The sequence below is a fragment of the Coenobita brevimanus genome, chromosome 65 (assembly GCF_032717465.1).
Source record: "Coenobita brevimanus isolate Jiangsu-jjx chromosome 65, ASM3271746v2, whole genome shotgun sequence".
NCBI lineage: Eukaryota > Metazoa > Arthropoda > Malacostraca > Decapoda > Coenobitidae > Coenobita > Coenobita brevimanus.
The window spans coordinates 24097285-24123366 of record NC_137018.1 but is presented as its reverse complement, the minus strand read 5'-3'; positions in this window follow the sequence as shown (position 1 = coordinate 24123366).

Genomic DNA, 26082 nt, shown 5'->3' with positions numbered 1-26082 from the left:
TCCTGTGAGAACAGTGAAGAATTTGCAAGATAGTGAGAAAATGGCAGAGCACAGTGGAAGAAAGATTGGGAAGGTATGAGCTAGGGCAGATGGAAGGGGTGGAAGTCGTATGTAAGATATTTAAGGAAGAGATAGGTGCAGCGTGTGAGGTGGTTTGTGGAGTGAGGAGGAGATGCAAGAGTGTGCAAGGGACAGCATGGTGGAATGACGAGGTGAAACGAGCTGTGGAACAAAAGAAGATGGCATATAGTGAATGGTTAGCGAGTAGAGGTAGGGGAGAAGATGAGAGAGAGAAGAGAGAGGTATATGTGAGCAGGAGAAGGGAGGTGAAGAGACTGGTGAAGGAGAGTAAGAAGAAAGTGGATGAAGAGTTTGGGAGGAATCTGAGTGTGAAATGGAGGGAGAGTAAGAAATTGTTTTGGAAGGAGGTAAAGAAAGTAAGGCAGTGTGAAAGGGGAAATAGTAGGGGAGTGAAAGATGGGAATAATAGATTGTTGGTGGAGAAGAGAGAGAAATTGAGGAGATGGAAGGGGGCACTTTGAGGATTTGTTGAATGTAGAGAGTGACAGCAGTGCGAGTATAAGTGGTTGGGGAATGGCTGGGAGAAGAGATGCGAGGAGGGAGGAAGAGATCAGTAGGGCCGAAGTAGTGGAAGCAATGAAGAAGATCAAGTTGGGAAAGGCCCCAGGAATTGATGGAGTGTGTGGTGAAATGCTGAGGTATGGGGGTGAGATTGTTGTGGAGTGGATATGGAAGTTGTGTAGATTGGCTTGGGAAGAGGGAAGGGTTCCAGAGGACTGGAAATCAGGTATAATTGTTCCTCTATACAAAGGAAAAGGGGAGAGAGAAGTATGTGGTAACCATAGGGGTATTTGCCTTCTTAGTGTGACTGGTAAAATATATGGTAGAATACTCATTGATAGGGTTAGGCATATGACAGAGGAGCTAGTTGGAGAAGAACAAGGAGGATTTAGGAAGGGAAAAGGGTGTGTAGATCAGATATTAATTTTGTTCTAAGATGTTTAGTAGAGAAGTATCTAGAGAAGGGAAAGAAAGTGTATCCTGCCTTCATGAACTTGGAGAAAGCTTATGACAGAATAGATAGGCAAGGTATGTGGAAGGTATTAAGAATATATGGAGTGGAAGGGAAATTGATGAGTGCTGTGAAGAGTATGTACGAAGGAGCTAGGACTACGGTGCGAGTGGATGGTGAGCTGAGTGAGTTCTTTGATCTCAATGTGCGACTGAAACAGGATTGTGTGATGTCTCCATGGCTGTTTAATATATACATGGATGGGGTTGTAAAGGAGGTGCAAGGTAGGGCAGTGGATGTGGGGGTGGCTCTAGTGAATGTGGGTGAGATTTGGAAGATTCCGGTGTTGCTGTTTGCTGATGATACAGTATTGTCGAGTGAAGATGAATGGGAGTTGCAAGGTTTGGTGAATGAATTTGGGACAGTGTGTAGGAGGAGGAAGCTGAAAGTTAATGTAAACAAAAGTAAAGTTATGGTGTTTGAGAGGAATGAAGTCACAGAATGTACAGTGAGGTTGGATGGTGAGGATATGGAGAATATGAGTGCATTCAAGTACTTGGGTAGTGTGATGTGTAAGGATAGATCTTTGGGGGATGAAGTGCGTGAAAGGGTACAGCAGGGAAGGAAGGTTGTTGGTTCACTGAAAGCAGTGACGAGAAATAGGAAGGTGAGTATGGAAATTAAGAAGTCACTGCATGATAGTATTGTGATCCCTACCCTGACGTATGGAAGCGAGGCGTGGACCTTGCAAGAGGGGAACAAGTCAAGAGTGAGAGCAGTGGAAATGAGTTACTTCAGAGGAGCATGTGGAGTGATATGGAGGGACAGGTTGACGAATAAAGAAGTGAAGGAACGTTGTGGGGTGGATGTGGATGTGGTTGAGAAGATTAGGAGAAATACACTGACGTGGTTTGGACATGTGGAGAGAATGGAGAAAGAAAGACTGACTAAGAGGGTGTATGTAGGTGAGGTGGAGGGAGGGAGAAGGAGGGGTAGACCGAGGATGAGGTGGAGGGATGGAGTTGAGAGGTATATGAGGGAGGGGGGGTGAGTTGGGGGAAGGGTAATCAAATGGTGGGTGACAGAGCGACTTGGAGGCGTTTTGTCTGCGGCCACCCTTTGCGGGATTAGGGCGTCTGGCTATAGATAGATAGATAGATAGACTTAATGTTTCTAGTGGTTAACAGGACCTCTTTCAGACTGTTAGGAGGTGAGTGTTCAATTGTCAGTGCTGTCACCAAAACCGCGACTTTGGCTGCTATCTTGGCAGGAGTGTGAATAAGTCGGTAAAGTGTATTACCAGACTCCCTGCACAAACACACCTAGACTATATGCAATGTTACACTCTCCCAGCAGCACAACGCCACCGATATATTTTGTGTAGCCGTGGCCACATACTAAAACCTTGTGTTATAATGGCAGACAACGGACAGACATGCATGGTAAAGGAAATATTGCTCCCTCTGAATGAACAGTGTGTGAGTGTAGACACACAAATAGTATAATGTGTCTGGAGCTAAGGAGGGCTTGAATGTGTAATACTTGTATGAAAGCTAAAGTATGAATGCTTTAAAGAGAATATAATACACGATGATCAATTATTTGTGGATGTTGTGTCACAACTATCCAGATTGTGATAAAATAGCACCTCGAAGAAAGCGTCATCGTTCGTGGACTAAACATCCATAACACCGTTATTTCAGTTATTATAATACAAGATATGCATTCATTATGCAAATACAGTATCTCATTACCTCCACATGATCCATCAGTATGATGATTGCACAACATTTTCGCACAACAAGCCAACAGCTGTCCAACACTCAAAGTAGCTATAATCCTATGCAACAGGACATCTACTTATACCATGGTTTGCGAATATAATGATTGTTTTTCCTCACAATAAAAAAAAAACTGGATGATGCACAACATGCCATGACCGTTGTGTCACATGCATAATGATGAATCATTTATGACCACCCTGGTTCAGCCACAAAAATGTTACAGCGGTTGAGTCACACACTCACCAGACTTAGGAGAACCACGTTTCGAGACACTGGACATCACACCTTCTAACACACATACTCAACTACTGTTGTTCTCCACACTGTGTGATGAACATTAAGACTCCAAAATTCGTCCAATGCTCGTTATTGCATACAAAGTTACAGATCACCTCAGAACATCTGTATAATCACACCCTTCATCATTCTAAACGAAACACGACAAAGTTTCGATACATGCGCCCCCAGCACCTGTTCCCCCTCCCCTGCGTTCCACCTCGCCTCACAGTCATCTCCTGTCGGAGAAACAATGGGATCCAATGGCATTACTATTGGTTTTTCTCTTTACCTTCCACTATACATACGCGGCAAACACTTGTATTTGCAGACAGAGTATGACTTGATAGAACATTTTTTTCTGTTTGTACTAGATACTGTAGCGGAGGGGAAGCTTTGCCGGGTCTGCCCATTCACTTACTATTTCTACGATGTAAACTAACACAGTGGTGCCACATTTCACCAAACACACCACCCCCTGTAATTGTTAGAAGTGGAGGTAAATGTACCTTACATGAACCATTCATAAAAAGAAACGTGTACTAAGTTGATTCAATCGTCTCAATGTATAGTCATAAAAGAAGTGATACCTCGCTAGCCAACCTCTCCGCGTTTCGTCTGGTAACACTGTAACCTTTAATACTTCAGGTAATTTGAGTTGGGCTTTGAGATACTATGCCTGAGTGAACCCCAGCTCGAATATAGTTTCACTTCTTGATGAATTTGTGTTGCTATGCCGTGTGCAGAAATGCTCTTCATAGTATTGCTTTGTATATTAATCACACCATTGTGCAAGCGGCAAATCCTTTGACCTTAGCAGACTCCCTGCCTAGCTCTCGTGGTGAGCAGACCTCCGGCCCTCCGGCCAGTCTCTCACGAGCTGTGGACTTTGCCTCATTACTGAGGACGATTTTGGGGAGTTTTTCCTGCTTTCTGCATTGCGGGACTTAGCCTGATTTACTGACGGCGATTTTTCATTTTTCTTGTTTTTGGTTGAACTCTGTCTCTGACAGATAGACCCTACTTGCTTGTGTGTGTGTGTGTGTGTGTGTGTGTGTGTGTGTGTGTGTGTGTGTGTGTGTGGGTGTTTTGTGTGTGCGTGTGGGTGGGTAGGTGGGTGTTTTGTGTGTGTGTGGGTGTGGGTGGGTGGGTGTTTTGTGTGTGTGTTTCTGGGTGGGTGTTTTTTTTTTTTTTTCCTGGCTGCCGTTAGTGTCTCTCTCCGTGATACGAAGCCGAACACTGAAGGGGTGCCGTTAGGGCATTTCCATGAGGGGGGGCCATTAGGGCCTGGTTATAGGAAGTGCCGAGAGCGGCTCTCTTGGATTAGGGAAGACCTGAAAGGGGCAGTGGCGGGGCCTCCTACATCGCCCTTTAGAGGGCGGGGAGCATAGGTAGCCCGTCACTGTAGGGACCTGCCGGATTTTTTTGGTTTATTGTTTTTTTTTCTTGTGTTGAGAGTGAGTGTTGGTGTATCTGTTTGGGTGTCCGTGTGAGTGACGCCTGTGTGTGTATGTCTGTGTGTCTGTCTGTCAGGGACATGATGAGGACTCAGATCCCCCGGCCCACAGGGCAAGTTCGTCAATCCCCTCCTATGCAGAGGACGTCTCGCCCTGCTGCCATGCCAGGCGCGACGCAGGAGCGGCGTCTTTCAGACGCCAGCTCCCACTCGTCAACGTCTGGCGACGCCTCTGCCTTTCCTCCCTCTTCTCAGCCTATGGGGACTGTTCCCCGTGCAAGGGCTGTTGTTTCAGCCCCCTCCCCCTCCACTTTGGCACGTGCAGCCAAGGTTGCACGTGTCCATGAGGCAATAGAGGACGGCGTTTCGGCTCCTCCTCCTCCTCATCACACCTCTAAGACCTCGGGTGCTGCCCGCTGTTCTGCCCCGTCCTCTGAGCACCCACGCTGCCATGCATCTACTGCCACCACACTGTCCTCGACTGCTGCTTTGGGTGGGCGCGATGGCGCGTGCACTCCCACCGAGCCCTTGGCTGCTTATTTTCCTGCTGGAGCTGTCACGTTTGCTGCCTCTCTTGATACTGATGGTTTTATCCCTGTGGCACGCAAACAACGGCGAGTGCAGCAGGGAAACGCCCCTCCTCCTGCATTCAGGACTGTGGCACCATGACGGCCTCCCTCTGCAACACACCCTTCAGTTTCAGTCCGGGCTCCCAAACCACCCAGCTCCAACTTCCCAGTCTTTTGCATCTCATCCCAACCGGGATTCGCCCACAGCTATCAAGCAGTCCAAGCCCGGGCTTGCCATCTCAAATGTCCCTGGCTGCGACGAAAGCTGTGTGCTAATCCCACGGGAAGAGGCTGCCTATCTGAAGCTGAAGGTGCTCGCGGAGGAAGAGGCCCCACTTGCGAGAATTGAAGAGCTGGAGCGGGGAGAGCAGCTCACCAAAGCCACCGTCATGGGGTACCCTCAGTGTATACCTGTCGAGATCCTCCTGCAAAACAGCCTAGTAGAGGAAGCCAAGCGCTGCCAGAACCAGCGCACACGGGAGGAGACAGCGCAGGTCATCGTTACCCTGAGGGGACCCCTGGTGCCATGCCTGGACCTGAGCAATTGGGGAACATTCCACCTTCACCCCTACACCCCTGAACCGCACCAATGTTATTGTTGCCAGCGATACGGCCACCACAGTGCCAACTGTCATTGCCTCGAAGTGTGCGGCATCTGCAGCGGCAGCCATGACTCGGAGCGGTGTCTGGCCAAGCTCAAGGCGAAGGAGCCGGTGATCTTTCGATGTCCCAACTGCTCAGGCTCGCACCATGCCTGGCATCCCAGCTGCCCTGCCAGAACGCAGCGAGTTATGCGAGAGCGCGAGCAGCAGGTTGCATGGGTGTGGGAGCAGCAGGAGGTCAGCCTGACTCCAGCCCCTCCAGGCACATTTATATGGGGGCAGCAGCGCCGCCCCAACGAGCCACACCCACCCTCATTGGACGAGGCAGACTTCCCGCCTCTGCCAACCACGCCGCTTTTACCACCAAGCGGTGAGAAAGCAGCTCCTCCACCAACTTCTTACTTCAAGGGCACCACCTCTGTCAAGGTCCACTGCCCAATCTTGCAGCCACCGACTCCTCCAGCCTGCAGCACTCTCAGCCCCCCTCAGGCCCCAACTCAGCAAGAACCACTTTTTACCCTGGAGGAGCTCCGCACGCTGGGGAAAGAAATAGCGCAGGCTATCGTTGAGGGCCTCACCCAATCCCTGGGGATAAGCTGCTCCACAACCAGTCTCTGCTGCGATCAACAAGATCATAGATCTGGCAGTCAGCAAGAAAAAGAGCAACGCCCCTCTGCCAGCCCACATGACAAGACCCCGATCGGACGTTCCCAGACTTCTCTCATGCAGGTCGGCTCGACCGACATGGAGGGTGTGGGCTCGATCCACCGTTTCCCCTCTCCAGGGGGTTCAGGAAACTCGCCTTCCTCCTCCTCCTTCAAAGCAAGAGCCAGCACCAGTGGCAGCTGACACGGTGGTTGAGCTCCCGCCCTCCCTGCCGGGCGACAGCCCCTTGCCTCCCCAGATCAACGAACGGGTTCCACAGACCTCCACTTAATACAGTGGAATTGTGTGGGGATCAGGCATAAGCTCCCCCTCCTGCAGGAGGCAGCAGCCAGGGATCAGCCTGACGTATTCCTCCTGCAGGAGACTCTGCTCCCTAGCAATTCCTCTTTTCAGCTCGCGGGATACACCTCCCATCTCCTCCCTCGTGAACGTGGCGTCACACAAGGATGTGCCATACTCGTGCGAGAGCATATCCGCTGCACCGACTGTGACCCTCTGCCCTTCTGTGGACTGGGTGTGGAGGTGCAGGGTGTCATGTTGCACCTGGCATCCTCCTCACTTACTGTGTACAACATCTGTAAAGGCCAGGAGGGCACTCTCGGTGTGGGGGAGTAGTTCTCGCAAGGTCTCCAGTCCTGCCTTTATCGGGGGTGATTTTAACGCCCATCATGCCTTTCTCGCTTCGCCCCTTCCATCTGATGAGGCTGGACTGCACCTCTCACTTGTTCTGGAGGAGATGAGTGGTGTCTCTCTCTTAAATGACATCACGGAATCCACTCATGTTCGGGGAGGATGAATGGATCTATCTTTTACGTCTTTCCCCCTTGCTGGCCTGGCACGATGGTCGCTCCACCCACGCCTAACCAGCGACCACTATGCCATTGACATTAGGCTGCTGCTCGTGCCCCTCCAGCCCCCCTGCCTCCCCACCTAGGTGGGACCTCGGCATGGCCGACTGGGCCGCCTTTGCCAGGGCTTTAACAGCCATTTTTCAGGCCTCTCCTCCCGCCCCAGACCTCGAGGATAGAGCAGATCAAGTAGCCAGTGCTTTCGCACAGGCCACTTCCCTTACCATTCTGCTACAGCGCCGATCCTCGAAGCGCTATCGAGACGGCTGGATTTACTGTGACAGGGTCAGGGAACTAAATCATCGGCTCAACGTGGTGCGAAAGCAGCACTGGCGGCTCCGTACATCCCCGCACTGCCAGTACCTTGCTGCTGTTACGCAACATGTTGTCTCAGAGAAACGCCACCTCAAAGAGGAGGCGTGGATCAGATGGTGCAGGTCCTTGGATTCTCACACCACTCTCCATGAGATGTGGAGGAGAATCTGATCCGTCTCTGATCCATGCCCTCCCCGACCGCCTTCTCACCCTGATCAAGCCATTGAAGTCAGCCGCCTCGCACAGCACTTCACGGATCGTTCGGAATTCCACAACCTCCCACACTCCGTTCGAGACAAACAGGTGCAGCTGTCTACCTCTCGTCTTGCAGCTATTCAGGCTGCCTGCGAAAGGCCTGACCCCGTTGATGGACCTATCACCAGCGGGGAACTGCTCAAAGCACTGCAACGCAGAGGAGACACTGCACCAGGGCTTGACGGGCTCACTTATTCCGTGCTGTCCCATGCCGAAGATTGTGGGAGGACCCGTCTCCTTGATCTGCTCAATCACTCGTGGTCTGAGGGCCGTTTGCCGAGGTCATGGAATACAGCTGTCATCCACCCGATTCCCAAACCTTGCGATCCCGGCGCCATGTGCCCTATCTCGCTGCTTAGCTGTGTGGCTGACAGCGGAGAGGGTTGTGCGTGCTCGCCTTGCCTGGCGCAGGGCCGGTCCTTGCTATACGCTCACTACGCTCAGTGCGTAGGGCCTCCGATCACTGGTGAGGCCTCCCGTCCTCAGGATGTGTTTTAAAAAGGTAAATAAATAAATCGATAAAAATAAGTCGAGAATGGTGCTTATATTGATTAATTGGTTCCACGTGCATGAACGTTGTACAAAACAATAATAATTGAATAATTGCAGGCAAAAATTAGTCATTTAGAGTAACAAAAATAGTGGCAGTTAGGAATTTGTTTAGTGGGATTTAACATTAAATTCTGATGGCAATGCTGAGTGCTGCATGTGCTGCACTGCCGATCAGCCGAGTCGCTGACAGAGTTGCCACACGCACTATAATTATCGTATGTTTACGATAATATTGCCTCTGGAACGATGTATGATACCATTTCCTATTATCGTACGGTTTGTACTATAATTTTGGGTTGAAAGCTAGCATGGCAGTAAATTTTGTGGCCACACATTCTAATGCGGAATGTGAAAGAGTATTGAGCAAAATTAATCTTCTTAAAACCAAGCTAAGAAATAGGCTAAAAACCAAAATTGTAAACGGAGGTCTTCTTTCATCAGAATGCCTAGAAAATTCACGAGGGTCATGTGTCAGATTTACTCACTCTAAAGATATTCTTGCAAGCACAGCTAATCATGCACAGTTGTTCCACAGTTTGACAGATGAGGATCTTAAGAGCTAATGTAATGGTGATCACTGAAAATACTTTTTTTATATGGTCATACCGAGTTATTATCTGCAAGAGTAAGCACATTTCTATTAATTATCTATTTAAGTTCTAGGGACTGCATTTTGCTGCTATACTCAATTTCACCGAGTCTGGCACCATCAGTGATGTCCTCAACACCCATAGCATTGATAAAAGCTCTTCAGCACTGGATATACCTTTTGTATTGCCTTTATATAGGTCTCAAGGTAATATAATAGAGGGTCACCTAGTGCAGTGGACTTACATCAACAGTATAGGAGTTGAGGACATCACTGATGGTTCCAGACTCGGTGAAAATGAGAATATTTACGGAACGGCCACAGATAATGTTGAGTGACGGCGTGATGACGGCTTACATACACTGCAAGTCATGGTGTGATCCCAGGATTTTGTTTTTTTCTTACCACATTTCACTTATACTTAATCCTGGTTGTGGCTTCTAAGAAAGATGCAAGTGTCAGTTGTGGTGTCAAGTGTAAACACCGGTCTATTCCAACAAAGTCAAGTCTCCTTAATCTTGGTTAATTGGTCCGCCATACTACAACAGCAAAGACTAAACCCCCTAATAACCAGATACAGTGGCGTACTAAGGGGGGGCAAGGGGCGGCCCTCCCCGGGTGGCAGCCATAGGGGATGCCATTTAGCTGAATGGTAACTTTCACTGTTTCAAGGTTTTCAGTATTTCTGTCAGAAATTAGATCGAAATAAATGGTTCTATGCTGCTTAATTTCCATTAAACCTGAATTCTGAAACTACCGTAAAACTAATACGGAGAATTTTCGTTTGTATATTATTCATCTCTGGGAGGTAGCGGGTACCCTGGTTGCCAAATACTCTAGGAAAGCCGGTGACAAGATAAAGCAAACGGAGCATAGAAAGATTGATTTTCTAGTGTGGCACAGCGGCTGTTTCTTTTCCTTGTAATATATATATATATATTTAAATAAAAGACTGAAAAGGGAAGGCGACAATAATATAGCAAAAAAGTACTATAGCTAGATATATAGAAACTGAATGAACAACAGTTCCAGGACACACATCTGATAACCTATATTTTCCGATATGGTTTGGTGGTCATGGCTGGGTGACATGTGTGAAAAAAAACTGCTGAAAAGCAATGGAGGAGTGTTACTGCATCCCTCTTGTGTTGGTGCTGCAGTGAATGTAACCATTCAACCAACTTTGTAAAGAAGTAAATTAGTCTCCATGCTAAAAACAATTCTCCAGTAAGTCTGCATTTACATCTTACAATATAAATTCAGGAACACATGAAGTACTGCTGCATGAGTAGAGGTGCACATAACCTGGATAAACTGTATAATTCATGACGGGTGAGCTGGCAGGAAACAACATGGAAATGTATGAGGTAAGCAATAATACATTCACTTTGCTCATATGAATTTAAATCTGGATAATTTCAGTAATTATTTCATGCAGATAACTGCAAAAGGAGGATCAATCATAATTCATTCCTAGTCTATACAGTACACTGTAATTTGCTTGTAAATGGATCCTCTTTATGCGTTCTACCATCATTTGTTACCAATTCTGGCGCGAATATACTTTTCTCCTACGTAAAAATAAGAGTTTAGAATGGGTTAGGGAAGTGACTGGTTTATTAAACAAAAGAAACATTCAAAATTTGCGCGCTTTTAGTGCTCATGCAGCGCATTTCCGCCTAATTTAGCGACTGCCGTGGCATTAAAACGCCAGAACTGGGTTTCGCCAAGACTGTTCAGATTTTATATTTAAGGATGACTGATGCTCAGGAACGTCTGACAACTGAACGTCGCCACTGGACCGCCTGAACTCTGGGTCTTTATAGTACGGTCCTTATGCCCCAGTCACACTGCAGGTACGACTTGTCGCAAACCTGAAAATCGTGAAACCAGGCCCCAACCACGGAGGTCTCCGAGCAGTCGTGCCACCAATCGGCTACCGGTGGTCGTCCATTGTTCGTCCAGTGGGCGGCCGAATGGTGACCAAGGCCAGGTACACACAGGTCAAGACACCGACGGGTGGCCGGCTGGTCGTCGGCAGGCCGCTGACAAACGGTGGCCAGTCTGCGTCCTGTCGCAGTTTAGAACGTGATCACTAGACCGACACCAGCCGCTGATTGGCTGGCGACTGGTCTCGGTCTAGCCCACCACCTGTCGCTCGACCAATCGCCAGCTGGACAGCAGTCGGACTTCAACCACCATCCCTGACAGGAGGCTTGTGGACGGCGGCCGCCGCAGTCCAGTCGTCACCTTGACAGAGTGTGTACGGCCACCGCACAGAGCAGGCGGCAACCGGCCTCCGTCTGGATGGCAACCACCGCTTAAAAATCAGGTGTCGCTGACCAATTGCAGTCCGTAAGCCGGCCAGACACAGTCCAGCCGCCCACCGGGCGGATTCCATGCCACGACATCGGTGGTCGCAGGGAGGTTTTTCGTGCAGCACGAAAAACCTCGCAACGATTTTTTTGTCGCCATGGTAGCCTGCGGTTAGACTGAGACATATGAAGACCGGTCATAAACCTCACCAAAACCACCCACGACTTGCAGGTCGCGGGTGGTTTGTGATAAGTCGTACCTACAGTGTGACTGGGGCCTTAGTGGCACCGCCCAGGGATCGTTAATTAGGGGTAAAGCATACTGTCGGAGGTAATTTAAAGTTTTCTTTGGGTAACGATACTCATCCATTTACAATAGTATGACTAATTGCTAAAGTTCCTTGTGTATTAATAATAAGATTCATTTTCACTATTTATAGTAAACATTAGAATCGTCAAACTTTCTGTGGATTATAATAAATTATAAATGAGATAATGAGAGCCTACAGCGTTTTGGTGTAAGTGTCAGAATTATTACCGAATTTAATGGTATTTTTACTGATATATGTTTTTATTTCAATATTTTTGTTGCAACCTATATGCCACTATTAAACATTTTAGATATAAATTTTTCCTTTTCTAATAGTAGTAATTCATAATTTTACAAAATATATAATGTTGTAGCCTTTTTGCCACTATGGAGTTGTATGGCAATGACCGTTTCTGTTTTTATATACTGCATATGAGTAATAATTATTTGTAAATTATAGTTTCACACAAGGTATCATTATTTTATTTTTATTCAGAAAATAAAAGATTATGCAGTGCAAGTATTTACTTTACATTGCTCAGGACAGGGGTATATCTTGTGGGGTGAATATAATGGGGAAAAATGTAAATACTGTAAAGAGAGGGGGGGGGGCTCCAAAAGAGATCCAGCGTAGGGCCTCAGAAAAGCTGGGACCGGCACTGGCCTGGCGTCTGGGACCGTTGCACCCAAGGAGTTTTACTTACCATCCTGGCAGGAGTGCATCTCATTGCCTCGCTTCCTTCCTCGGGGTTCTTTGAGGTGGACAGGGGATGGCTGTCTTCCTTGGTCTTGAAAAGGCCTTCGAGCTGGCGAGCCCTCTTGTCATCCAGGCAGCCCTTGCCAACAGGGGAGTTGGAGGTAGACTCTTGTCATGGGTAGGGGACTTCTTTCTTCACCGGACAGCAGGGGTTAGATTCCAGGGGCAACTCTCTCCTTTCTATCATCATCCCAGTGGCACTCCCCAGGGGAGCGTTCTTAGCCCTCTGTTATTCAACATGTTGGTTGAGAGACTTCTAACTGTTGATTATGGACCCGGCATGACACTGCTCATTTACGCAGACGACCTGGCACCACTCTTCTCGAGGAAGGACTGCTTCACCCAGGCACCCACCTCTCTTTCTAGATTGCACAACAAGTGTAATGAACTCGGGCTGAAAGTCAACCTTGAGAAGACCAAGTGCCTACCTTTCAGTCTCCGCCTTCCCGAACATCCCCTCTCATTGGGTGGCCACTGCATTGAGCTTGTCACGCTGTACCGCTATCTGGGGGTCTACTTTGACTCAGGGTTAACTTTCGCCAGACACGTGAGATACTTAGGAAAGCGGGCAGCCTCCCGCATTTCTGCTCTCCGCTACCTCTCTCGTCGCAGCTTAAGGGCATCGTACACAGTTCTGCGTACTTTCTATGTCCACACAGTCCGCTCCCTAGTCGATTACAGTGCGATCTGCCTCCCAGGGCTGGCCTCCCCCTTCTCCCAGTCCTTGGAGGTACTCCAAAATGACGCCCTTCGGGTTATGCTGGGCGCTCCATGCTGGACCCGACTGGTCAATTTATGGAAGGAGAGTGGGTTTCCATCACTCGCCCACCGGATGGCACTGCATGCGCAAGCAGAAACGCTTCATTTAATGAATCTTCAACCGACACGCATGTCTCCATTCTGCTCAAATGCCTGGCTAACAGGCCCCCAGACCCTTCCCCCCCCTCGAGATTTAACTCCAGCCATGGTGGCTCTCTTTCACAAGTTAGATGTGGCACCAGAGGTGTGCCAAGATCCAGAGCTGGTATGTCCAGGCTACGAACCTCCTGCACCCTGGGTGCCTCCCCCTTTCACTGTTATCAGTCCCACCGACATGAAGCCTCGCCACTCGATCCCGGCCATCCTTCGGCAGGAGAGTCTCAGTAGACTCGCTGCGCTCACCTCATCTGATGCAGCAGTCTGCTAAACGGATGGCTCTGTTTCGTCCGATGGTTCAACGGGAGCTGCTTTTGCTTATGGGGACCATACTGAATCCTGGCGCATCACCACGGGTGTCTCCGCCTTTCAGGCGGAACTAGTGGCTCTTCTCGGTGCCCTGTGCCATGCCTATAGCCATTGACATAGACGTGTCATTCTCCCTACTGACTCCCTATCCTCCCTTCAATGCCTGGGATCTCTCTCTCTAGTTACCCACCGGTTCTTACTCACTGCCATATTTACAGTGTCCTCCCTCATCCAGCAGCGGGGTGGCTTTGTGATTTTTTACTGGGTACCTGGGCATGTTGGGATACAGGGTAATGAACTATCTGCTGCTGCTGCATGTGCAGCTACATCACCCCCTGATGTTACGTTTCCGTTTCGCCCCAGTGCTTCCAGAGTTCTCTCTGCTGTGGCTGGCATTATTGCAGAACTTACAAGGGACGACCATCGCCTATGTGTCGCCGACGGCTCACGCTCGGCCACTTGGTATGTTGCAGCCACATCATATGCCCCATCTCAATTCCTCTAGGCCTACCCAATTATCTCTTAGTCAGGCTCCGGCGTTTATGCATGAGATTCCTATGCCTCTGTCAGATTGCCAGGTTGGACCCTGAACTGTGCCCCAACTGCTATGATAACCCCTCTGCCGATACATTCTCGACTGCCCTGCAACCGCTTTTGTTTGAGAGCCCCCTGGAGAGGGCTTTGGTCGCTCCAGCGATGATGTGTGCGATGCTGCTAGGGCCATAGGCAATGCAACCTTTCAAAGGCTCCTCCAAACTGTACGGGATTATCCTCCTCCTCATTGACTGCTACTTCCACCCCTTGTCATTATTCTAGGTCCAACTCACCCTTTTTTTCTCTCTCTCTCTCTCGCTCTCTCTCTTGTTTTTTCTCTGCTTATCACTAATGGGCTCTTAGTTTGCCCTTGTCCCACAACAGGTGGGCAAATATCTAACAACAACAAAAAAGTCCTTAGCATGGTGCTGCACAAAAACATTTACGATGTCGTATCAGCCAGTGATTTGCAACAATTCCCCACACAATTGAAAGCATTCCGTTGAAGTGATTTTTATAACTTTCACCCCGTAACCTAACCCATGACATTATGTTGAAAAATTTCTTGTCCCAACCGACTTGGAGTTTCTGTGTCGGTACCACTGAGCTCTACAGTATGGAGAGACTTTCTCATTGGTAGCACCACGTAATCTGTGTGTCCACCACCAGGGCTGCGCTGATGCAGAGGCAGTCATGTTACACCACGCCTGATGCCCGCGTTTTTTTGTACTGAGCTGCTCTGTGGGTTTTTGAAAGCAGCCGATGATTCCGGAAAATATAGTGCCATGGTCCACTGTGTAGCTTAGGATGCAAAAATGTGCACACGAATTCACCGAAGAGAGATGGCACTACGTTTCTATCAATCTGTTGCCAGACGCCTCAATCCCATAAGGGGTGGCCATAAACACGCCTCCATGTCGCCCTGTCCCTCGCCATTTCACTGCCCTGCTCCCAGCTTACACCCCCCTCTCTCATATACCTCTGCACTCCACCCCTCCATCTCATCCTTTGCCCCCCCCTCCCTCTCCCCCTCTCCACCTCACTCATATACACTCTCATCGTCAGTCGCTTACTCTCCATCCTCTCCACATGGCCAAGACACCCCAGTGTGTTTCTCCTAACGATGTCTATCACATCCACATCCACACCACAATGCTCCTTCACTTCCTCATTTGTCAGTCTGTCTCTCCATATGACTCCACATGCTCCTTTCAAATAACTCATTTCCACTGCTCTCACTCTTGACTTCTGTCCCTCCAACAAGGTCCAAGCTTCACTTCTATACGTTACAGTTGGTATCACAATACTGTCATATAATAAATTTTACTTCTGTGCTCACTCCCCTGTTTCTTATCACTGCTTTCAAGGAACCAGCAACCTTTCTTCCTTGTTGTACCATTTCAAGCACTTCACCCTCTAAACTTCCATCCTTACTCATCACACTCACATTTTCCATTTCCTCTTCAACCAATCTCACTATACATTCACTGACTTCACTCCTCTCAAAAACCATAATTTTGCTCTCCCCTACATTCATCTTTAGATTTCATTCCCTGCACGCTCTCCCAGACTCATCCACCAAGCCTTGCACAACACAGTGTCATCTGCAAACAACAGTACAGAGAGTTTCCAAACACTGCCCTCTCTCATTAGGGTCTCTCCAACGTCCATCGCCCTACCTTGTATCTCTTTGACAACCCTATCCATGTACAGATTGAACAACCATGGAGACATGACACATCAATGTTTCAATCCAACCTTCAAACAGAAAAATTCAATCAGTTCACTATCTACACGCACTGCAGCCTTAGCACCCTCATACATACTCTTCACGGCATTCAACAACTTCCCATCTATTCCATATATTCTTAATACTTTCCACAATCCTTGTCTATCCACCCTGTCATATGCTTTCTCCAAAACCATGAAGACCGCATACAACTTCTTTCCCTTCTCTAGAAACTTTTCCACTAAAGATCAAAGAATGAATATCTGATCTACACAAACTCTTCCCTTCCTAAAACCTCCCTGTTCTTTTCCAACAAATTTCTCTCTTATTTCCCTAAGTCTGTTACTAAATATCTTACCATATACTTTTCCTATTACGTTAAGAAGACAAATGCCCCTATGATTACCACATACTTCCTTTTCCCCTTTCCCTTTGTAGAAGGGAATAATTATACCTGACTTCCAATCCTCCGGGACTTTACCTTCCTCCCATGCCAATCTGCACATTTTCCACATCCATTCTACTACTTTCCCCCATGCTTCAGCATTTCACCACACACTAAATAAATTCCTGGAGCTTTCCCCATTTTAACTTTCTTCATTGCTACCACAACTTCCATCCTACTGATTTCTTCCTCTCTTCTCACATCCCTCCTTCTCCCAGCCATTCCCCAGCCACTTACACTTGCATTACTTTCATTCTTTATGTTCAACAATTCATTAAAGTGTTCTTTCCATCTTCTCATTTTTTCTCCCTTCTCCACTAGAATTCTACCATTTTTATCTTTCACTCCCAACTAACTTCTTTAGCACCCTGTCTAACTCTTGCATTTCACAAGAAATACCTCTTGTTGCTAATTCTATAAGACTGCTGCCCCCTGGGGAGGGGCGGGAAGATTCTTCCCCAGTATCCCTGCATGAAAGGGGCGACTAAAGGGGGCCCATTTACCTCCAGCCTTTCTCTCAATGTCCTCTTCCCTTCTGTTCACATTCTCTTGTAGATATTTCCATGTTTCTGTCGGCCATTATCATTTTTGACATTCGGCGTCATGGTATGGATAGTCTAAGGACTTCCCACACCATTTCGACACCATTACTTGACGTAAAACAGCTTTAATATCACTGTCATTTCAACGTTAATACCATACAGTCTCTTCCCTTTCCGCCATTACATTTCTCTGCCTTAGTGCCATAAAGGGCAAGTTCTGCACTGCAGCAACCTATGCCGTTGTTTCATACTCATTTCCTAATGTAATCCATATAATACATGTTAAGGGTAAGAAGATGTAAACAAATTGTCATTCACATGAGGCTTCTTAATTTTAAATGCGGCATGTCTTCATGATATGTATTTTCGAGGTAGGCTGCAACACCACGATGAAATAGGGACTCCTCTTTGACATTATTATGGTTTCATTGTTTTGACGAGGTTTGTAAAGTACCTGTGATCTCGATGACTCGTCGGAAGAAATATTTTCTTTGATGCACAATCTACATCCGATTTATGACGTATGACTGGATGCATTACCGTGGGAATGATGGTGTTATAACTAAAACAGCAATTTACTGCTAAAAAAAGAGAGTTTCAGATTACTTCTGTAGAAATACTGCATTACGCGCCCCGTGATATTTTCATAGAATATGAATTTCTTCATTATCGTTCGTGTATTGATTTTTTCCTCCGTTTATGGTTAGGTATGTCTTATTTCTCCAGAAAAATAATATGGCGTTGAAAGGTGTAACTACATCAGTGATACGTTTCTGTGCAGTAAGTCTTAGATAATGCATTCTCTTAATATCTTACACGAAATTTTAGCATTTCACTGTTGGCGCCATAATGATCATACGGTACAAGAAAAATTTTTACAGTTGCTTGGTTACGTATCACTAATCGAGTTGCATCCTAATGCAAATACTACCTTTCTCATCTCAATCCCCAAAGTTCATAGATGATGCTTGTTCTTCACTATGTACTGTAATTTTAATGTCTGATAACTGTGGAGATAATATCACTGAATTCGGAGGTTGCAATCTCCGTCGAGGACTGTAATCCCGAAGCATGAAGCTCAAGAGCTGAGTCTGTCTGCCCAGAATTCCATCCATACCAGTAATATCTCCTCTGTAGCCCACCACATATCTGTGACTGAAGGGGTGTGTCAGTGCCAGAGTAAACGCTAGTTTGTCCATATCTCTACAGCATATGCGTGGATGAAGGGGATGTGTCACTGCCAGGGCGAACGCAAGCATGGCCAAGTCTTTACCACGTATGTGTGAGTTGAGGAGGTGTGTCAGTGCCAAAGCGAACGCTAGCCTGGCCATGTTTCTACCACATATGGGTGGGTTGAGGGATATCTCACAGCCGGAGCGACAGCCAGTCTGGTCACATCTCTACCACATATGCATGGGTGAAGGGACGTGTGAGTGCTACATCACATGCTAATCTGGCCATATCTCTGCCTCATATGCATTGACGAGGGAAAGTGATAATGCCTGATTACTTCTTTTCCTGATCAGATCTCTGTCACATACAAGTTCATGGGTTACCGTAGTAGTGCACATACGAATTACAGAAGGCTTAAGCTCAAAAGGAGGGAGGACATATTCGTGTGCTGGTTCAGTTTGCTTAAAGCCCTACTTTTGGTGGCAATAGACCCAGTAGGTTGCCTGTGGGTGCGTGTTTACGCACGCACGCACGAACACATGCACACATACATGCACACACATACACAAGCACACACACGTGCACACACACACACACACACACACACACACACACACACACACACACACACACACACACACACACACACACACACACACACACACACACACACACACACACACCAGGTACGGATTCTGAGTAGGGAGAGGCGTGGGGGTCGTGTGCCCCAGTACTTTAGGGAGATCAGTGAATATTAATAGTAAATGAACAATGACGGCAATACATAAGCATTAAATATCTTACGTAAATGCTTTCATGGAAACATGTAGATGAAAAGAAGAAATTGGTGATAAATTGTGGAGGGTCTGACAATGAGTTATCAAGAGTACATACTTGTAAATCTTGAACGAATCATGCCACCGTTTTCCAGAGTGCTGCATCCAGCTCTGTCCAACCCCCTTCCACATCCACTCACCCCCCCTCCGACACCCAGACATAGCTGCCCCCGCACACACTATATCCACACATATGTTTCTTTGCGGTAATATGATGCTCTTCACTGCTGCTCAGCTTTTGTTGTTTTCTGCTCCTAAAATCCAAACCTCTTATTGGTGGACGTTGGACCCATTTGTTCCTTGCACATGTATCGAGACTTCAAACCCTCAAGTACTATGACGTCTAATCATTTTGTTTGCTCATTATTAGTACGATTTTACTTGGTAAACTTATTACTGGGGTGTTCGATAAAAGTACTGGAAAACCTCTGGCATCGTGAGGTCATTCGTAACTTATATACGATTGTCTGGTGGTAGTCATATAAGTATTATCACGTAATCATGATGAACGGGACACTGTTATTTTTATAGAACGTTTATGCCAAAAATATCATGTTGGATGTCAGTTTGGTCAACCGCCGTTGTGGTGGTCTTTGAGTATTGAGCCCATGACCTGTTCTCTGTATAGTTATTGTTGTATTAAAAACCACAAGCACTGACACATCTGGTCGTCACTGAAATAAGTGGTTCCCATAACTTCCTATCTACGAATCGAATCGTATCACATGTAACGACTTACTGTATATCGAAAAATAATTGCACGATTGTTTTCAAAATATTCCGACTCAGTGATGATGAAAGGTTGCCTTAAAAGACTTTTCTATTACACTATGCTACCATCCATTATGGTGAGAAGATTGTCTGACTTTGGTGCATGTGATGAGAAGTTATGGGCACCACTGATTTTAACTAGAAAGCACTCAGAGAGCGTATACTTTCGCCAATACCGGATCCAGATCCGGGTCCGCCTCAAAATTTAATCAATTCTTTTTTGGGCCATGGCCCACGCTTCCACAAAATTTCATTGAAATTCATTGAGAACTTAAATTGTGCGGAATGCATAGGATTCGGATCCGGAACCGGATCCGCCCCACAATTTAACTAGAGCCCCCTCCCCCCCCCAAGGAAGAAAGCACACCAGCCGCAAGCCGATACATATCTAGCGCGGCTCGGAATATGACCTTGACCTTGCCCTACTTTCACTAATTTCGAGCTCATCGGAGATTTTCATCCCTACTACACACATGTAAGAATTTTTGATGATATCTTCAGCGGTTGCGAAGATATCGTGGTAAAAGACACACAGACCTTCACCTACTTCCACCAATGTCGAACTTGTACATTTTCATCCCTACTACACACCTGTAAAATTTTGTGGTGATATCTTGAGCGGTTGCGAAGTTATCGTGCTAACAGACACACAGACACATAGACACACAGACAAACTGAAAACAATACTCGTAGGAGATTTTTATCCCTACTACACACCTGTAAAATTTTGTGATGATAATTTGAGCGGTTGCGAAGATATCATGGTAACAGACACACAGACCTTGACCTACTTTCACCAGTTTCGAACTAGTGATCGAGTTTTTCCCTACCACACACCTGTAAAATTTTGTGATGATATCTTGAGCGGTTGCTAAGTTATCGTGCTAACAGGCACTTAGACACACACACAGGAAAACTGAAAACAGCAACAACTTCGATACCTTGGCTGGTAATCAATTTTTTCTTGGCCTATGGCCCACCCTACCACAAAATTTCATTGAAATTCATTAAGAACTTTTGGAGATATCGTGTGGAAAAAAAACAAAACAAAAAACAAAAACAGGTGAATACATAACCACCTCCAACTTCGTTCGCGGAGGTAATGACGACCAGAAGTGTCAGTGCTTGTGGTTTTTATACAATAATAACTTTACAGGGAATAAGTCATGAGCTCAATACCCAAAAACCACAACATACTAAGACTGGTTGCTCTAACCGGTATCCAACATCATACTTTTTGTATAAACGTTCCATGAAATAATAGTGTCCCCTTCATCATGCTTACGTAATAATACGTATCTGACTACCACCAGGCAATCCTGTATAAGTTAGGAATGACCTCAAGATGGCAGGTTTTTTTAGAAGTATTATCGAGAACCCCAGTAATAAGTCTACCAAGTAAAATCGTACTAATAATGAGCAAACAAAATGATTAGACGTCATAGTACTTGAGGGTTTGAAGTCTCGATACATGTGCAAGGAACAAATGGGTCCAACGTCCACCAATAAGAGGTTTGGATTTTAGGAGCAGAAAACAACAAAAGCTGAGCAGCAGTGAAGAGGATCATATTACCGCAAAGAAACATATGTGTGGATATAGTGTGTGCGGGGGCAGCTATGTCTGGGTGTCGGAGGGGGGGTGAGTGGATGTGGAAGGGGGTTGGACAGAGCTGGATGCAGCACTCTGGAAAACGGTGGCATGATTCGTTCAAGATTTACAAGTATGTACTCTTGATAACTCATTGTCAGACCCTCCACAATTTATCACCAATTTCTTCTTTTCATCTACATGTTTCCATGAAAGCATTTACGTAAGATATTTAATGCTTATGTATTGCCGTCATTGTTCATTTACTATTAATATTCACTGATCTCCCTAAAGTACTGGGGCACACGACCCCCACGCCTCTCCCTACTCAGAATCCGTACCTGGTGTGTGTGTGTGTGTGTGTGTGTGTGTGTGTGTGTGTGTGTGTGTGTGTGTGTGTGTGTGTGTGCACGTGTGTGTGCTTGTGTATGTGTGTGCATGTATGTGTGCATGTGTTCGTGCGTGCATGCGTAAACACGCACCCACAGGCAACCTACTGGGTCTATTGCCACCAAAAGTAGGGCTTTAAGCAAACTGAACCAGCACACGAATATGTCCTCCCTCCTTTTGAGCTTAAGCCTTCTGTAATTCGTATGTGCACTACTACGGTAACCCATGAACTTGTATGTGACAGAGATCTGATCAGGAAAAGAAGTAATCAGGCATTATCACTTTCCCTCGTCAATGCATATGAGGCAGAGATATGGCCAGATTAGCATGTGATGTAGCACTCACACGTCCCTTCACCCATGCATATGTGGTAGAGATGTGACCAGACTGGCTGTCGCTCCGGCTGTGAGATATCCCTCAACCCACCCATATGTGGTAGAAACATGGCCAGGCTAGCGTTCGCTTTGGCACTGACACACCTCCTCAACTCACACATACGTGGTAAAGACTTGGCCATGCTTGCGTTCGCCCTGGCAGTGACACATCCCCTTCATCCACGCATATGCTGTAGAGATGTGGACAAACTAGCGTATACTCTGGCACTGACACATCCCTTCAGTCACAGATATGTGGTAGGTTACAGAGGAGAAATTACTGGTATGGATGGAATTCTGGGCAGACAAACTCAGCTCTTGAGCTTCATGCTTCTGGATTACAGTCCTCGACGGAGATTGCAACCTCCGAATTCAGTGATATTATCTCCACAGTTATCAGACATTAAAATTACAGTACATAGTGAAGAACAAGCATCATCTATGAACTTTGGGGATTGAGATGAGAAAGGTAGTATTTGCATTAGGATGCAACTCGATTAGTGATACGTAACCAAGCAACTGTAAAAATTTTTCTTGTACCGTATGATCATTATGGCGCCAACAGTGAAATGCTAAAATTTCGTGTAAGATATTAAGAGAATGCATTATCTAAGACTTACTGCACAGAAACGTATCACTGATGTAGTTACACCTTTCAACGCCATATTATTATTCTGGAAAAATATGACTTACGTAACCATAAACGGAGGAAAAAATCAATACACGAACTATAATGAAGAAATTCATATTCTATGAAAATGTTACGGGGCGTGTAATGCAGTATTTCTACTATTTCATCATGGTGTTGCAGCCTACCTCGAAAATACATATCATGAAGACATGCCGCATTTAAAATTATGCAGCCTCATGTGCTTTTTTTTTTTTTTTTTTTTTTTTTAGCCTTAAGATGTTTATAATGTGGGGGTCAGTATAAGATAAATTATTTGTCATTCGGGGACGTGTACCAACACAGAACAAGTCGGTTGTGACATTGAATTTTTCAACGAACGTCATGGATTAGGTTACGGAGTGAGTTATAAAAATCACTTGAACGGAATGCTTTCAATTGTGTGAGGAATATTTGGACATCGCTGGCAGATACGACATTGTAAATGCTTTTGTGCATCCACTCATCATGTTTTAATGTGAATGATAGATGCTACATTATGAAAATGTTCAACATTAGATTATCTGCTAAGGTCAAAGGATTTCCCGCTTGCACTGTGGTGTGTTTAATATACAAAGCAATATTTTGAAGAGCATTTCCGTACACGGCATAGCTACATTAGTTCATCAGGAAGTGAAACTATATTCGAGTTGGGGTTCACTCAGGCATAGTATCTCAAAGCCCAACCCAAATTACCTAAACGTGGAGGGGCTGGCTAGCGAGGTATCACTTCTTTTATGTGTACAGTCGCCAAACTTTCCACCTGGGCCACCCCGCCACGAGAGGTGGGTAAGGGGTGCTGGCAACAGTGTAGGCTATCTGTTTGTTCGTGTGTACATGCTTGATGAAAGTTCGGATCATCACCTCTCGTTTTCCTTAGTGAACCTCAGTCAAAGTTCATCCCAGTAATCAGTCGACAATTTTTAGGCGATAGAATTTCAAAGGAGCTTCTTGAAAGTGTTGGATAATGCAAGTATTGAAAACAATAAGTAAACTAATTCAAAAGGCCGAATCTTTACGAATATTATATATTTAAAAAAGTCTTCTTTTTCATTATTACATGATAAACCCACGGCTAAAAAATGTCTACTGCATATTGGGGGGGAAGAACCGTCGTGTGACCGGTCCTTATGGTTGAAAAGTAGATACCTGTGTCTGACTGTTCGTTTTGCATTTAGCCAGTCCTGGGCCGGTCTCGATTAAACCTATTGAAATACCATTCTTGATCCGAGACATGATTAGACAAGTTAGGTCATTAATCGTTACAGGATTACTCATTGGGAGGATATTAATTTAAACTAAGTAGGAGAGTTAGGAGCTGTAGATGTCGGAGGTTGAAACTCGTTCGTTGAGGCAGAATACTGCCTTGAGTCAGCTAGTCATGAGTCAACCTTTCGTTAACAATAGAAAACCTAAGCATCTCATCACTTAATCATTACGTGGATCTCTGTGCTTGCAGTGCAAACACGGCAATTGTTTTAATAGTTGATATATATTAAATATTTGAAATAGTACTGTGGGTGACGTGGTAGTTAACGCTTCCGCCAGGCGATCCGTGTGACGTGGTTCCACCCCCGTCAGGAGAGATGGGTTTCTCCTATTAAACACCAAGCCCTTGTCTTATGACCTAGGTCTTGGTAGCAGCCAGTCAGCAACCAACATCACATATCCTCGCACTCCGGACCTAGGTGACGGGGGCTAAAGCGAGTTTCGCGGGATAAAAAAAAAAAAAAAAAAAGTGTTCCAGCCTGTAATGATAATTTCATGTTAGTTATGTTGCATTTACCAATCACATAAGTAATATCACAGGCAATGGTGATATAAATGTCCAAACAATTCATGAATCAATAAAATTGAGCTTAAAATGACTGGAAGCTTTTGCATACTGTGGTGAAGAGATGGTGTCTTCATCTTGCTATAATGTGAGATAATGTTGTTCGGTGAATAATCGATGAGCATGTAAACGTGTGACCGCACATATAAGCGGCACCGCTCACAATCAGTTTTCCTTGCAATGTGTAATTCAGTCATACGTTAGACGAATGGACTATAAAGATGTGCGGTAATGATCATAGTCATATGAAAAATGGTACGGTAAATCATTATCATAGCTGATATAATAACCACATTCGACAAAAGTATGCATAAATTCTCTGCCTGCTGAGGTGACAGTATTTTAATCTCCTACCTCTTCGTGGTGCACCACAGAACACATGAAAACATCTGCCTGAAGTACTACCAACGAGGAAATAAGCAACCGTTAACAGTGTCTGAACATCATCCTAATGTTTATTGGTCAGTGTCATTCATGATGTGAATATGGCAGGCAATCTTACTTGTAACTGGCTGTAGATGTTAGGTAAATGCAGTCATCTTCAACCTATACTGATAATGGTATCAAGTGATAACCCTATGAAATGGAATTACTGATATAATAGGAGAGTGTGAGAGAAAGGCTTGGAGTGATTCCAGTATTTAGTGCATTAACATGTTATTGTAACAATGTAAAAACAACATAGAAAATAACATGTTTAGTATTGTTAAAAATGTAAATATTTGGTAGATTGCCAATGGATCTCAAAAACTAGTTCGGCAGTTATTGTCACTGGCGGTATGAATAACGTAAACCCTCCCCTTAACGTCCTGCACTTGCCCTGGACTTCACTATGCCAAGCTCCCCCCTTAAGCAGCTCTCCCACCGGCTCGACCAGTTGCAGGAAACCGGTCGCATGGAATTGTTGCATGTCACAGGTTGCACGGACCAAGACCAAATATGTATAGTATAATATATATTATTGTATTATAAATAAAAGTTTATATTTATATAAGAATATTATTTATATTACTTTATTATAAAATTTATATAGTCATATATCTTTGGCCTTGGTCAGCGCGACCTGTGGCACACAATAATTTTCCATGCGACCAGTTTCATGCAACTGGCTGAGCCAATGGGAGAGGCGCCTTACTCCTGAGACATTTTTCTCACCACCTAACTTCGTACCCAGCCATCTATGGGATGAACTCTGACTCTGACAGAGGTTCACTATGGACGAAGAGAGTTGATGATCCGAACTTTCGTCGAGCATGTACACACGAACAAACATATACACTGTTGCCAGCACCCGTTACCCACCTCTCGCGGCTAGGTGGCCCAGGTGGAAAGTTTGGCGACTGTACATCTCTATCTACAATTCAGTGTCTCCCCCCCCCCTTCTCTCTCTCTCTCTCTCTCTCTCTCTCTCTCTCACACACACACACACACACACACACACACACACACACACACACACACAGACGGGATCGAAACCACCACTATATGAACAACAGACCCCTTACCTGCTCGTGGTCCACTTCAAACAGTTTCCTCTTCGGCGTCCTCACACTCCCTGCCATCACACTCTGCAAAGAATCATCATCAACACCATCCTCACTACCACCACCATCATCATGGTCAGTTATATCCGTAGCAGCTTTTTCAT